Source organism: Desmodus rotundus, chromosome 11 (genome assembly GCF_022682495.2).
Source record: "Desmodus rotundus isolate HL8 chromosome 11, HLdesRot8A.1, whole genome shotgun sequence".
NCBI lineage: Eukaryota > Metazoa > Chordata > Mammalia > Chiroptera > Phyllostomidae > Desmodus > Desmodus rotundus.
The window spans coordinates 33,505,047-33,520,774 of NC_071397.1; the positions used below are offsets into that span (position 1 = coordinate 33,505,047).

The following is a 15,728-nucleotide window of genomic DNA, read 5'->3' on the forward strand; positions in this document are numbered from 1 at the left end:
AGGAAAGAGACAACACAGAGCCGGAGAGAACGCTGTTCTCATGGGAGCAGATATTTCTTAAAGGAGTAAGTAACTATTTAGTTTGCTCTTACCTGATGGCAGCTCGTTTAACCAAGGGTATGTCCTGTGTGGAGGTAGTTTATCCTTTGAAGAATCAGTGGCTTGTCCCACAGCCCAAGAGTGACTGGAGTCCTGGAAAACTATCCAGCCCAAAAGAATACAGAGGAAAAAGCTTTTCCCACTTTCTCTCCCAGGACTAGCCAATAGCTGAAGTCACGCAGGAAACTGAGAGAAGGGGAAAGCAGCTTCTCCCTGAAATCCCGATCAGCAGAAATTGGAGGCTGTTGTATATCTCCCACCCAGACTTTTGTTTAAAAGTTTTTTCAACTGTTGCTAGGTGTTGTTGGATTCTGAGATTAGGTTTCTCGTCTTCTGCTCCCTCCACAACACCGTCAGAGCAATGACTTTGTTGAGGAGCTGACTTGCGCGTGCTATATTTAACCAGTGTTCTCAGCAAGTCAAGCCTGTCAACAGCTGAGAAGTTTGGAGCCGGCTTTACTCAGTTCCTCGGCAGCTGGGTTATCAGTGGATATAGCTCTGCTCACTCTGTAAAAGATTGCGGGGAAACCGGCAGTCCCTTTTAAGGACTTCTGCTCTTTACACAGAGGTAATTATTATTTGAAGCTCTTAAATACAGATTGTGATGCAGGACTTGGGTTTTAAAAACTGAAAAGAATCAAAGAGCAGCAGTTGTTTGGAGCAGAGCATTTTCCCAACACAATATTTTTCTCAATTAGGCTTTCTTAGAGAAATAAATGTTCTCAAATTAGAAAAAGCTTTTATGTAAAAGTGGGTCACAACTGCTGGAAAAATTCACAGGAAGTGATTATTTCCAGAGAGTTTTTATGGTGATGTGTTATATTCGTAGCTAGATCACTGACTTAATCAGTCATATCAGACCTGGCCAGCTTATATACCTGAATGTTATAAAAGTAAAAGTAAGGTTACCATAAAGAAATGTCTGTAACATTGTTTTTGAAAGGAGTAAAAGTTAAGGAAGAAAATCTTAACATTCTCACTCAGGTCATTCATTCAAAGTAAGCAATGGAGAACAGTCCAGGAAAACCCCGTCTGTCTTGCCTCATCATTAACCCTGCAGTCTCCAAAACCAGAGAAGGGTCACTTCTACCCTGAACTCTAACGTGAAGAATGTTTCAAGTCATTTTTTTGTTTTATTCTATACACTAAAAGAATATGAATCTGCCAAGACTGAGACACATGAAAAAATGTGCTTAACTAACTAGTTCTTGGAACTGTCTAATTACTTATGTGAAATTAACAGCAAGAGGAACTGAGAGAGATCCTTTTAATCACAGGTAAAGTGGTAAGGGACATGAACACACACACCACTATTGGTTAACACACTAAACTATTGCCCTGACAAAAATCTCACCAACATCATTATAGAGGTGAGCCCCCCTCCTTTGCTGAGATCAACTTATCAGTTCAAAGATAATCCTTTATTGACATGCAAACTGAAGTTGGACCAAGCAGACATTTAAAGGCATGGATTTAATAATATCTGAAGTGTTTCAATCTTGTAGTAAGTGGCTTGTGTGCTGGACAACCCCAATGTCTCTCTGGGAAGGCTACCACTTTCCACACAGTGTGTGCGTCCTTTCTAAGGAATGACTCTCACCTCCGTGGTTAGCTGATCCCAACACCTCAACCCATTAGAAAACATCGCAGTTCTTCCCATCCCAGCCACCACACTAACTAACAGCATTCAATTTTTCCTCTTAATTTATTTACTACCGTTCACATATAAAATTGCATTTGTTCAGATTCTTAGTCTTTCTGGGTCTGGGCCAATCTTGATTTTTTTTTAAAAAGAGTTCTATTAAGATGAAAGCATTCTTATGTGAAATTAACTGACTCTTCTAGAACACTAATGGATCCGCTAGAAACAATCTATTCACAGTTTCTGAAAAGCGGATGTAACAGGAGGTGGAAGTATGTTCCTGGGCTATGAGATAGCTCTGAATCACCAGAAGAACTTTTTAAAAAATACAAAGGGGCAGCATCTGGGGACATTATTGTTTCAAAAATGCTCACCCCCCACACATATCCCATATGTAACAGCCCCATACTAAAATCCACTTCACTATAAAAGACTATAAAGAGTTCAATTTATAGATGTCTCCTGTCCGAAATGAAGCAGAGAAGTTTGTAGCCAAAATCAAGACAACTGAAGGGAAATAACATGCTTTGCCTCAATGGGCCTAAATAATTTCACTGAGAGGGTGATAGTTATTTCTTCCCTGACTCTCCAGACAATTAGAGTTTTCACTTTTTTTTCTTTAATAAAAACCTAGTTCCACACCATTGTTGTCTTTAACTCTTGGATTAGCTGTCCCTTGTCACTATTAGTTTATTTTAAACAATGTGGTGACAAGCAGCATACAAACTACGTAATTAGATACTGTTGCTACCTTCAAGTTGTGTTCTTTGATTATACTAGGCTTCTGTGTTTGTCTGATTCAATTTTTCACAATAATCTGTCTTTTCCCATGCTGTCCATCTCCTTCTCTCTCTCCCATCCACACACACATTTATTCTCTCTCTCTCTCTCTCTAGAAAATGGATTTAGTTTGAATGCTTTCCCCACAGGAATGATTAGACAAAAGCATTTCCTTCATAATCCACAGAGGAAGTAGTGCCAGTAGAACTTTTAGAAATTTGTGTTTTGTATACAGTCAACAAGGAACTGGTTTTTCAACACATGTCATTAATATATTACTGTTCAGCTGCATCCTTTTCCCACAGTGTTAAGGGTGAACATTATGAGAATATCTGATAAACTTACAACTAAAACTGACTTTCCCAAATTCAATGATTAGTCATGATGAGCTTTTTAATAAGAAGCTAGATTAGTGTTATCAGTGAGAAAAAAAGCAAACGAATTTATAAAAGAGTTGGCATATTATATCCACATCCATTTCTGAAACCAAATTTTACCACATTCTTCATTTAAAGAGGCATAATGATTTTTTTAATCATTTTTTAATTTTTCAATTATAGTCGACATACAATATTATATTACTTTCTGGTGTATACCTGTGATTAGACATTATATAACTTACTAAGCCATCATCCCAATAAATCTCATACTCATCAGGTACCATACATAGTTATTAGAATATCATTGACTGTATTCCCTATGCTGTACTCTACATCCCCATGACCATTCTGTAACAAGCAATTTGTACTTCTTAATCCCTTCACCTTTTTTACCCATCTTCCTAACCCCCTTCCCATCTGGCTACTGTCAAAATGTTCTTTGTATTGGTGAGTCTATTTCTGTTCTGCATATTCATTTATTTTGATTTTTAGATATAATTCTTGAGATATATGTATTATTTCCACTTTCTTGTTCATATTTTTTATCTTTTTTTTCTTCTCCTTAAAGAAGACCCTTTAACATTTAATGTAATACTGGTTTGGTGGTGATGAACTCCTTTAGACTTTCCTTGTATGGGAAGCTCTTAATCTGTCCTTTGATTCTAAATGATAGCTTTGCTGGGTAGAGTTCTCTTGACTGTAGGCCTTACTTTTCATCATTTTGAATATTTTTTGCCAATCCCTCTAGCCTGCAAAGTTTCTGTTGACAAATCAGCTGACCATCTTCTGGGAGCTCCCTTGTAGGTAACTAATTGCTTTTCTCTTGCTGCTTTTAAGAATCTCTCTTTGTCTTTAACCTTGTGCATTTCAATTATGATGTGTCTTGGCGTGGGCCTCTTTGGGTTCATCTTGTTTCAGCCTCTGTGCATCTGGACTTGTATGTGTATTCCCTTTATTAGGTTAGGGAAGTTTTCCATCATTATTTTTTTAAGTAGGTTTTCCATTTCTTGCTGTCTATCTTCTCCTGGCACTCCCATGGTGTGAATGTTGGCATGCATGAAGTTCTCCCAGAAGCTCTTTATGCTATCCTCCTTTTTTTGGAATCTTTTTTTCTTTTTGCCATTCTGATTGGGTGTTTTTTCTTCCTTATATTCCAAATTACTGACTTCATTCTCAGCTTTACCTATTCTACTGTTGATTCCCTATAAATTGTTCTTCATTTCAGTTGTGTAACCTTTATTTCTGACTGGTTCTTTTTTATGGTTTCTATGTCCTTTTTCATGCTGTTGAAGTTCTCACTAAGTCTCTTGAGTATCCTTATAACCATTGTTTTGAACTCTGTATCTGGTAGTTTGCTAGCTTCATTTGATTTAGGTCTTTTTCTGGAGATTTCTCCTGTTCTTTCATTTCGGACCTATTTCTTTATCTCTGTGTTTTGGATCCTTAGCTGTGTTTGTTTCTATGTATTAGGTAGAGCTTGTTAGAGCTCTACTAAACTTGCTAGAGTGGCCTTATGTAGTAGGTGTCCTATAAGGCCCAGTGGCATAGCTTCCCCAGTCACCCAAGCTGGGTCTTCCAGGTGCATGGGCCCCTGTGTGAGTGATGTGCACTCTCTGCTGTGGTTGAGCCTTGCTTGCTGTTGGCATCACCTGGAGGGATTGACCCTCAGGCCCATCAGCTGCAAAACCAGCTGTAACTACAGCAGAGGAGCTTTTGCACAGGAATCAACCCTACGGGGCAAGGCTTGCTTCAGTGAGGCTTTGGTGCTCACCAATTAGGCCCCTTGAATTGATCACTCACGGAGGTGGCAGGGTTGTAATCTGGTGTGGTCTGAAGCTGTCCACCAGGTGCAAAGGCTCTGGGGCCTTCTGGGAGGGACAAAGTCAGCCACCTCCTGTGCCCTGTCTGGGGCCACCGAGCATGAGCTAGAGATATCTGCAGATGCCTGCTACTTGCACTGGGCTTGGAGGTGCCCAAAAGAAGCCAATCTGTGAACCAAGGATAGCTGCTCTAGTGCTGGGCCTGGGGCCACTTAGCAAGATATCTGGTGTATGCAGAGGCAAGATGCTGTTTATTTGAGAGATTTTAGGAAAAGCCAAAGCAGGAGGTAAGAGAGACCAGTTTATGGAAAAGCAACTGGGAATTTGTTTGTGCGGGCCTGCAAGTTGGGTGACTGGAGTCTTAGGGAATCACCAGGGCAGGGCAAATAGTGGGAGCCAGGTTGATGGAGACTCAGATATGGCACCTGCCTGTCAGCTTAAAGAGGCACAGTGATTTTTTAAAGCAAAAAGTTAATAAGTTACTTAATATACCAGTGAGGAGAAAGATAAGACCTTGTTCAAAACAATGTTCAGGGGAAGAGGGTTCATGAGAGGAGTCTCCAAACAAACATGCTCTGTTATTACTTATTGCCTGGCTTTAAGACTTAAATATAAGCTCCCACATAACACAGAATGTTTCCTGTTGGTTCCTTACTGAGTACTCAAGCATCATGGTATGTGTTCAATAAATGGGAATGATTGGATAAAAAAATGAGCATATAAAAGATTGAAGAAAAGATGAAGAAAGCTTCAGAGTGTATTATTCATAAACCTATGGAAAATGCTTCTAGTTTCTTTGGACAGAGTTGGGTCATTATTGGCTGCTTATTACAAGTTGTAGAAAGAAATTTTTAGATTATGAATTATTTTGAATCTTGTTAAAATTTCAGAGGAAAGTAGTAGATTTCAGGATAACAATAAACATACCTGTGCAACACCAACTATGTGCCCAGCAGAGTTCAAAGGGCTTGACATATAACTAACCCACTTAATTTTCACAATAATCCAATGTGGGATGTATTATTATTATTATCCCCCATTTTACAATTTTACAGGCAAGAAAACTGAGGCATAGAGTTATGAAGCCAGTTGACCAAGGTCACATGCTAGTAAATATCACAACCAGAATTTGAACGAAGGTGTCTGTGTCCCCAAATTTGTGTTCTTAACCCCTTAATTGCCTCTTACATTTAATAGTTACAAGCCAGTTCTTAGCAATCTCTGAAAGTCAAAACATAGAGACTTTGCTATACCTAAATATACTCACTGCTGACCCAAAAAAATATATTTAAAATTCCACAGCTTTGAGGAAAAGAGAAAAAAATGTGGCATAATTTCATGGTCATCATAGTAAAATAAAAGCTCACTGGAACAGAATTCTTGCTGAATACCAGAGAAGAGAAAATTGGAGTAAAGAGAAGATAATTGCTTTGAGGAAAAAAAGGGGGGGAAAGGTCTATTTTTAAGCAAAGGATATGAGCTGTTCAGTATTCTCCCTAAAACAAACAATGCATGATGTTTTATGATGAATGAGTTCACTGCTTAATGAGATTCTAAAATTACATCTAAAAATATAATTTTGGTCTGTGATTTGACATGCAATTTTAAAATGTTTATGAGCTATGCATTCACAACCAAAACTTCTCAAAGATGTAACCAACAGCAAGAAAAAAAAATTGGAGGGGTATGTGGAATCATTATACATTAGCTAGTTCTTTGGTGTCAAAATGATACTGTGTTACACTTGCTATAGTCAGTCTTTACAGTTTGAAAACACTTGACTTTTCCAATGACCTAGCTATACATCTATTTAGATTTTACAGACTTTTAAAAGAAATACTGCTAATAGTTTTAATATCTATAAATGTTCATAATAAAATAATTACTTTGTCCTGTTTACAAATAAAATAAATGCTGTCACACCTACATTTATTAATAAAAGCTTCAATTAAATTATGTATTTTCCCAACAGCTAGAGAGAAAAAGAAAGAAGAAAGAAAGAAAGAAAGAAAGAAAGAAAGAAAGAAAGAAAGAAAGAAAGAATCAGGTTTTTAAAAGCTATAATATTTTTGCTTTTACTTGAGTAAAATAAGCATTTACATGCATATATTAGACCTTAAAATTCCCACTTCCCTGTTTATGTGCTTGAAAGTGGGTTAATAACTTAACCCTGAAAGTTATTATGGGACCACAATCACAGCCAATGAAAGGTCACTATACTTTGAACTTTCTGTTTCCGCCAATGGACTCTTCATTTACAACAGCCCCTCCCAAGTCCATAAAAGAGTTTCTCCTTTGTTTCTTTGGACTTGGGGTGGTTCCTCATTAGGCACATATCCAAAATTGCAATTCTTTGCTATTCCCAAATAAACCCATTTTGCTGGAGAAGTAGCTAGCTATTTATAAAAGGTCAGCAATATATAATGCCTAAAGGTCCTTACCCTCTGAAATATTTACAGGTAAAATCATACAATATCTGGGATTTACTTCTAGATAATCCAGTGTGAGAAAACAGAAGTGGGTGAGAAGATAATGAAACAATATTGGGCATAAATTGACAGTTACTGAAGCTGAATAATGGGTAATTGTTATTGTTACTCTCTCTGCTTTCATACAGGTTTAAGTTGTGTATAATAAAGTGTCTTCAAAATAGGGCTTACTGTCTGGCACATAAATAGTTACTCAATATGTTAGTTATTATTTTAATTATTAATATGACTGTCATCTTAGGATATATAAACTAAACTCTTTGGATCCAACTTAGTCTTTACATGGAAGTGACATGGAATTTCACTGATGTCATGAGATAATTAATAAGACAATTAGATTTACAATATTAATACACACTAATAGCAACTGAAATCAAAAGTTGAACAAGAAAAAAAGTGAGTTAGAAAGGCCTGCTTGAGGCAAATTAGTCCTAAAACCAACAGGGAAGAAGGCTTTATTCTTGCTTTCACCAACATATTGTTCTGCCTATCTGGTAATGAAAAGGAAAAAAATCAAGAGAGCAAAAGCTTTAGGTCAACAGAGGTGGTTAGAAACAGGAAATGTCACCACAGGAGTTAAACACTCAGGGTAAAAATTTCAGGGTGAGAAATGCTCAGAAATACTTGAATTTGGTATTCATTTTATAGTTGAGCAGGCCCTCAAATGCTTAATATTTGCATTCTTTACTTCTTTCACCTGAAAATGGGGTAATAATTTACCTCCTGGGAGAGCTGGAACAAATATTTAAGGACAGGAAAGTATTTTGAAATGATAAAATATCTAAAATTTTGTACCTCAAAGCTTTCTTGAGGACTATGAGGTAAGTCAACCATAAGATAAAATGATGAAGAAAGTTCTTTCAAAAGCCTAGTGTTAAATAAATATAAACATAAATGTAGAAATTGGAATCATTAAGTAGAGTGAGGTAAATTAAAATTACAAAGCAGTAATTTTTTAAAAAACAAATTGACCTCATAAGATAATTGCAAGTTTCTTGTTGACTCTTTACCAACTAAAAATAACATTACAGCGCTGGCCTAGTAGCTCAGTTGGTTAGAGCGTCATCCTGATACACCAAGGTCGCAGGTTCAATCTCCGGTCAGGACACATACAAGAAACAACCAACTAATGCATAAGTACTGTATTTTTTGGACTATAAGACACACTTTTTCTCCCCAAATTTGGGATGAAAATAGGGGTGCATCTTATAGTCCAAATGTAGCTTACCTGGCTCGAGGGGGAGGGGTGGGGGGCAGCGGTGGAGTGAGTTTTTTCCCTACTTTCCTCCTCTAAAACCTGGTACGTCTTATGGTCCAGTGCTTCTTATAGTCCGAAAAACACAGTAAGTGGACAACCAATTGATGTTTCTTTCTTTCTCTCCCTCCCTCGCTCTGTCTAAAATTAATAAATAAACTTTTTAATGATATTACAGAAAATTTTTAAATTATTTAATGAATTAAAAAGAAATTCACTGAAAGTGAAAACAGCAGGTAGTAAAAGAACATTAATGAATTATTGCATTATCTTGTTGAGTAACAGATGTAGATATAGTTAAACAAATATGATGTATAGATGTTCCCTCCTATACCATGCCTATGTATTTCCATAGAAATACATAAAAACACACATATGCAAGTAAATATGTATGTATATATTTATATCTGAAATACTAAACCATAATAATTATAGTGATTATTTTCCTTCATTTTCTACATTTTTAATTGGCATATTGTTTCCATAATAGAAAAACTAAGATCATTTAAAATCATTTTTCACTGGGGTCGTTTTCAATATCTTGCTCAGATGGGACTTGAAGACCTGTGCGCTGTATGGCTTGCCTTTCTTGTTACTGTGCAGGATTTTGATGAATTTGCCTCAAGCTAATTAGTAATTAGACAAACAAACACCACTGAATTTTGTTTGGTATGGGTCTGGCATTCAGATTCATTAATTTAATTTCTCTTAATATTTGCTCACAGGTAAAACAGAAAGATCATCTTTGCATGATTGTTCAAAATGAACTGTAGTAGCTTTGCTTTCCGTGCTTTTTGTACTTTTATCCTTAATTCTTCACAAAAAATGTCAGAATTCTTCACATTACATCATTGCATTCGCTTCTCCTGTGACATTTTCCCTCTGGGCCATGGATTGTGTTTGGGTTCTGCCTCAAAATTCTGCCGAGTTACCAGGAGGAAATATTTTTTACCTTGAGGGCTTACCTGAGGAAAAGTTCAAGCCATCGTGCTGCTTGTTGACTTTAAGCGATAGGGGACAGAGAAACATTTTTGCACTTCCCCGGCTATATCTGGAATATGACATCACTATCTGAACATGTCTTATGGTAGAAAGAGGTCTGGGAAAAAGGAGACTGTGTTCTGACCTCAACCAGCGAAATGATATTTAAAAATGATTTAATCCCTCTGAGCCTATTTCCTCAATTGTTAAGGAGAGATAAATGGAATGTAATCTACACACCGCACCACCACTGGACCCTCCGCCACCCCCACAGTGGCCAGTCACAGTACCTGAGATGACAGGGAGCCAGTGAGTGCCCTAGGAGTGGGAATGGACAGTGAAAGGGGCGGGAGGGCAGTAGTGTTGCTGGGGCTCACCACCATCAGTTTTCACCATTTAAATCATTTTCATTGCCTGAAGTTATTTTGGTTACCTAAAATGTGTTACATGTTATAAGCTTTGTGACATAAACATACTTTTTATAAAACATTATTTATTGTTCAGATTTTTATATATAATTCTAAACTGTGAAAAACACTGTAAAATATGTAAAAAATGGGAAAGCATCAATGTTCCTTTTCAAAATTGATCAAATTAAGCATGTCCTTGTTAATAGAAAAACAAATACTACACTCCCACGGCCAAATTTTGCTCATTTATTCCAACAAATAATATTCTAATCTTCTGTGTCTGCATGTGCTTTGAAACTCTGTCATCTGTAAAGCAAGTACACTGGAATCTAAATTTGACTGACAGTATTTGTAAGAAAATGAACTCACGCATTATAGAAGCAGTGGTTTTAAGCTACACACGAAACTATAAACCTCCAGATGTTTTCAGGTTATGTAATAAGTAGATGATAATGAGTGGACAGGTTTTGAGGAGGGAGTTGACAGTGAGCGGTGACAGGAATGGAGCTCATCGTGGTGCTGGTTCAGACCTACAAACGAGAGCATGGTCCAACACCAGACCAGTGTCCTCAAGAAACCATAAATTCCATGTTTGTCTTTGTGGGATTCAATCCAAATTTGCTACAGAAGTTATGTAATGAGCAAATAGGGGGCACGTACTCTGTGTAAGTCTCTCTGAAGTTTTTGTCTCCCAGGGGACACTTGACATTATCTGGAGACATTTTTGACTGTCACAACTGAGGAATGCTACTGGCACCCAGTGGGTAGGGACCAGGGATGCTGTTGAATATCCTACGGCACACAGAACAGCTGTCCAAAACAAAGAATCTTCCAGCCAAAGTGTCAATAGTGCTGACGCTGAAATCCCTTCAGGCATAGAAACCAATAACACAGACAAGAACCACCATCAAGAGCTTAGAGTCTGGCAGTGAAGATGAGGCAGGTACGCAGCAAAGTGGGCAAAGCAAGAAGAGCTATGAGAAATATATGGAGGAAAAATTACTTAGAGTTTCAAGGATCAGGGAAAAGTTGGAAAAATAATACTGTGAATATCCATTTTAACATAACTAAAATAACTAAATTTAAAGGCCCTACTTATTTTTATAATTTTTCCATAAATAAAGATAAATTAACCACCAAAGGCTTATTTTAAAAATCTTCTCTATTTCTGAAACTGTATGAAACTCCCTGGGAAGACAAAGCTGAGTAAAACATAGCCGCTATTCTCTGGAACTCAGAGCAGAGTTCCATCTCCAGCTCCACGTTAACACTATCAAGATTCATTCCTTCCAGCATGTCATGAGTGCCAATTAAGTACCGAACACTGTGCAGCACAGGACTTAAATGGGCAAGGCTCCTGCCCGTGCAGAAGACACTTTCTCTTGGGGGAGAGAGGCAAAACTCAAACCAAATAATGCATGATTTTAATGTGACTTCTGTTTCCAAAAATATGGGAGTATAGTCCAAAATTCCTGAAAATCTCCTCACAACAAAATACCTGAAAATTCTAGTTAAATATTGCATTCTTTTTGAAACCTAGCTAAGTATGGGGGCAGGGGCAACTGTGTGAAACCTCTACGGGCCAAAAACAAAGGGCCACTGAAAACCAGAGCAGTTAGTGTAAACTGAAAGTGAGGTGCCCAGAGTTGGAGGGGGAGGAGCGGGGAGAGAGAGAGAGTGTGTATTAGTCTCAGAAACCAATAAATTTTAATGACCATGTAGGAATGGAATGGATGCAACACCTCAGTTCCCAGAGATTAGGATCTGGAATTGAGACCCCTGAATAAAGACCCCTATGACCCTTGGACTTAAAAAAAAAAAAAGGCGTAGGAAAATAAGAAGAAAGCTTATTCATCCTGGCCTGGCTCTGGATGAGGAAAAAAAATAGCCTATTCTGAAAATTCATTACCACAAACCAGTTTTCAGTAGGTTTGATGAGCAAATCTATACCACTACGTGGTGTGAGAAACCCCAATCCAAGATGTTCATATAAGAAGGTCAATATAGATTATCCCTACAGAATTCCAAACAGAAACAAGTGTTTATCCATACAGTCCAGCCCTTGTGACCCAGCTAAGTCTCTTCGTGGCTTGTCATGAAGCAGTGTCCTGCATTGTGATGCTTTACTTTGCACTGCTTCCCATCCTTCTTCCTGTATCTTTTCTCAGAGCCTCACCGCCCTGGGATTGTACCTAGCAAATAAAGCTCAGAACACAATCCTTGTCCCGGGCTCTTCTTTCTAGGTAACCTAAGCTAAGTTAGGGAGCCTTGTAAAAGGAAGCCTATTTGAGGAGTTCTCATTCTAAACTGAGGCCTGAAGGATAAGAAAGCTGTGCAAACTAAAGAGGGAAAGAGTAATCCAGACGGAGGGAGTAGCATGGCCAAAGTCTCCGGTGTGCTGCAGAGCACAACACCTTCAAGAAACACACGGAAGGTAATGGCCGAGCATGGGAGAAGGAAATCAGGGAGAACAGAGGTCTCAGGCCTGGATTTGGTCCACTGCTGTGTGTGTGTGTGTGTGTTTTAATTAGTTACCGAAAGTTGAAGATAAGGCAATGTCATATAATAATTTCTGGATTTTCAAAAATGTCAACAGATCTGGCAGCAGTGGGCCTGCATTCCTACATGGCAACCAGCAGTTGGACCCACCCCTTTGAGACAGGCCTATGACCTCACTGTCCTACCTCAGCCTTTTTATTCACTGATGTTGCCAATTTGGCCTCTATCTATGGGAGTTTGAATTTAGAACTTCTACTTTAGGATTTTGCAGGTTACGGTTAAAAAAAAGTTGGGTTTTATTCTAAGACAAGGATAGCCCTTAAAGTATTTTAAGGAAGGGAATGCTATAGTCTGATTTATATATACTGCGAAATGAGAGGAGAGAACCAAGAATGGAAAAGAGAATACAAATGAGGAGACTTGCAGGAATCTAGTGAGAGATCACAGTGGTTTGAAATACAGTGGTAGCGATGGCAACAGAAATAAATGGATTTAAAGTATGTATTGGAACTAGAAAATACAATATTTACTGACGTATTGGATATTGAAGGTGAGCGAGAAAATCAAGTGACTCATAATATGTTAAGAGGAAACTGAGTCTTCTATGGTCATCAGCTGAAGAGACATTTATTGATAATCTTAGTGCATGGGGAACTTAACCTGTGCTGTACAAATAAAAGAAACTCTAATGCCCTCAAGGAATTGAATCCTATTGGCAGAGGTAGGATTGATACAAATACATGTACTTAACTTATACAACTTACAAGATAGAGAACTGTAACTACCAGAATAATAATAATAATTGTTAACATTCATTGAGGGTATATCATGTACTCATATATATACATATATATTCAGTACATATATATCCTCATTTCATTCAGGTAGATTCCCGAATGAATTCTCACAATACTACCAAGAGTTAGGCATTATTATCATGCCCATTTTAAACATGGAAAAATAAAATCTTGCCAGGCCTAGTGGCTCAGTTAGTTGAAGTGTCATTCTATGAACCAAAAGGTTGTGGGTTTGTTTCTAGTCAGAGCACATACCTAGTTTGTGGGTTCCATCCCTGTTGGGGGGCATACAGGAGGCAACCAATCGACATTACTCTCTCGCATCGATTTCTCTCTCTCTCTCTCTCTCTCTCTCTCTGTCTGTCCATCCCTCCCTCCCTCCACCTGCCCCTTTCCTCTTTCTCTAAAATTGGTAAATATACCCTCAGGTGAAGGTTTTAAAAGTCTTAAGGAGTTAAGTAACTAGTACAAAATCACATAGCTTGTAATTGGCAGAGTTGGTGTTTGGGCCCAGGCAGACTGACATCATTGGCCATTTGTTACTCAGTACCCTGCACTGCTTTTATACACATTTAGTGGGGCCACAAATTTACCTGCATACAGCAACTTTGCTCTGCAAAGAAAAAAGTAACTCTTTAATTTGACTGAAACTGCTCTGAGCTTCCTTACCAGCCTCTACCAGTTGGTTAGAGGGGAGGAAATTAAACTGTCCTCAAGACTGCTTAAAACTGAGCTCCATTCACTAAATGAAGCAGTCCCTTTAGGTAATGTTCTGACCTGTCTAGAAAAGAAATGCAGATTTCTCAGCCTTCCACCACATTCGTGTGCAGTAGTGCATATGCACGTACACACACACCTCTGATCTCCATACTAGTGCCTGCATGGCATCTGGAAGCTGGGGCTTATATTTAGACAGAGAACCATTGAAATTTCCCACTTTTAGGTGTGATGTCCAGGCTCACTTCGTTCCTGTTTCCCCTCCTGGCACTCGTGACTAAACGCCTTTGCTGGAATCATCCCTGATCAGCTCACTATAACCTTGGTGGCATTCTGGGGTTTACGGAGCCCCACCTCGGTGCTCGACGGTGTGCCGAGCTCCTCACATCTGTGATAGTTCTTCTATCCTAACCTCTGGCCCAACAGTCCACCTCCTGCCTCTGCTTCAGAACCACGTCCATCTCAGTAGGCTCCATGGTTTCGTTGACAATAAAATTTATCACCCAAATCGAGACACTTGTGTGTCAGGAAGGTATACTGTAGTTACACTGGAGTAAACAACTGGAGTAAACTAGGACAGCCTCAGACTGGGGCATAGGACAGGCCCACTGGCTCCAAACTTAGTTGCTTTGCAAGTTCCTCTTTGGAAGTTTCAAGAAGCCTTGGGTTCTCTTTATTCTACATGGGATGGAGGACAGGTCTAAGAAAGCTAAACTTTAGGCCTCCTCCAAGCCCCATTGAACAGCCAAACTCAATCATGGGATTCAGTCCCATGTTCTTCTAGGTTAGCCCAAAGACAATCTCTCTCAGATCCCAAATGGGAATAGCCTCCCACACAACTATGTAACACACCTGCTCCTCTTCCAGGACAGCCCAAGGAAGGAAGCAGCTCAGATGCATAGAGGAAGAGGCGTCTTCTCTTCACTATGGAAAAACTGTGACCCAAGTTTTCCAGACATTCCCTTTGTTAAGTTAAATCAAAGTTAAAAAGAGATGAGGGTAGAAGTGAGGAGGGACATTTAATTCCACAAAGCCTCTCTTTCAAACCTAGTGTCTTGTTAAAGAAGTCCAGCGCCTCTTCAAGACTCAGCTGTAGAAGACTATGAATGAAAAATGATTTAAGTCAGGAGGTAGAAACAAAATACATTGGTTTAATACTTGCAAAATAAAATAACTAGCATGTAGAAGGCTTTTCATTCTCAGTCATGTTCTGCCTATACTAAGAGAACTATTTAATATCATTCAAAATTAAGATTCTTAACACACACCGTATTAGCCAACTAAACAGATGTCCTTTATAATATATTCTGTCAGAATTATTAGATCTTCAGAGATTAAGGTTTAGCTGCTTTTAGATCTCAGATCCTGTTCTGAATTTTCTATGGTTCTGTGATTTTTGTCTTTGAAAAGCCAAAAAGTATTACATATCAGGTTTCCACTTAGGACTTTGCTTACTCAATTAAGTATCTCCAACCTAAATTGCAAGTCATAATGTTTTAGAGTGGCAGTAAATGGTTTTCCAATATTGAACAGGGACTACGGAGAGGTCCCCAAAGCTTGTGATATTTCACAAGGGCATTCTAATGGATTCATTGTTCAATTTACTCTATTTAGTGCCAGGCAGTGGCAACAACTGTATCTGGCATATACTATTCCTTTACTTGACTTTGGATAACCCTGACTGAAAAAAACTTCTCTCTACTGATGTGCAAGTTTCCGAACATAAGCAGAAAAGTACACAAATGCTGAGTAATCAAAGTTATGGGAGTACCAAACAAGAAGAAGCCAGATGGAGTTTGTCTGGAAAAGTTTTATAATGCCTTTATGATTAACAAACCTGAGGAAAACATCTGAAGCTC

The 15,728-nt window shown here is 38.4% G+C and overlaps 1 protein-coding gene across 2 annotated transcripts in view; it reads right to left on the reverse strand.

Annotated features, from left to right (window-relative positions):
- Window positions 1-563, reverse strand: part of FILIP1 (filamin A interacting protein 1) — a 195,571-nt gene extending 195,008 nt beyond the window's left edge. For both annotated transcript variants that reach the window (XM_071219617.1, XM_024576661.2), the window contains exon 1: window positions 93-563. The gene's annotated coding sequence lies outside the window, so the exon portion shown is untranslated. The remainder of the gene's footprint in view (window positions 1-92) is intronic.
- Window positions 564-15,728: the final 15,165 nt, after the last annotated feature.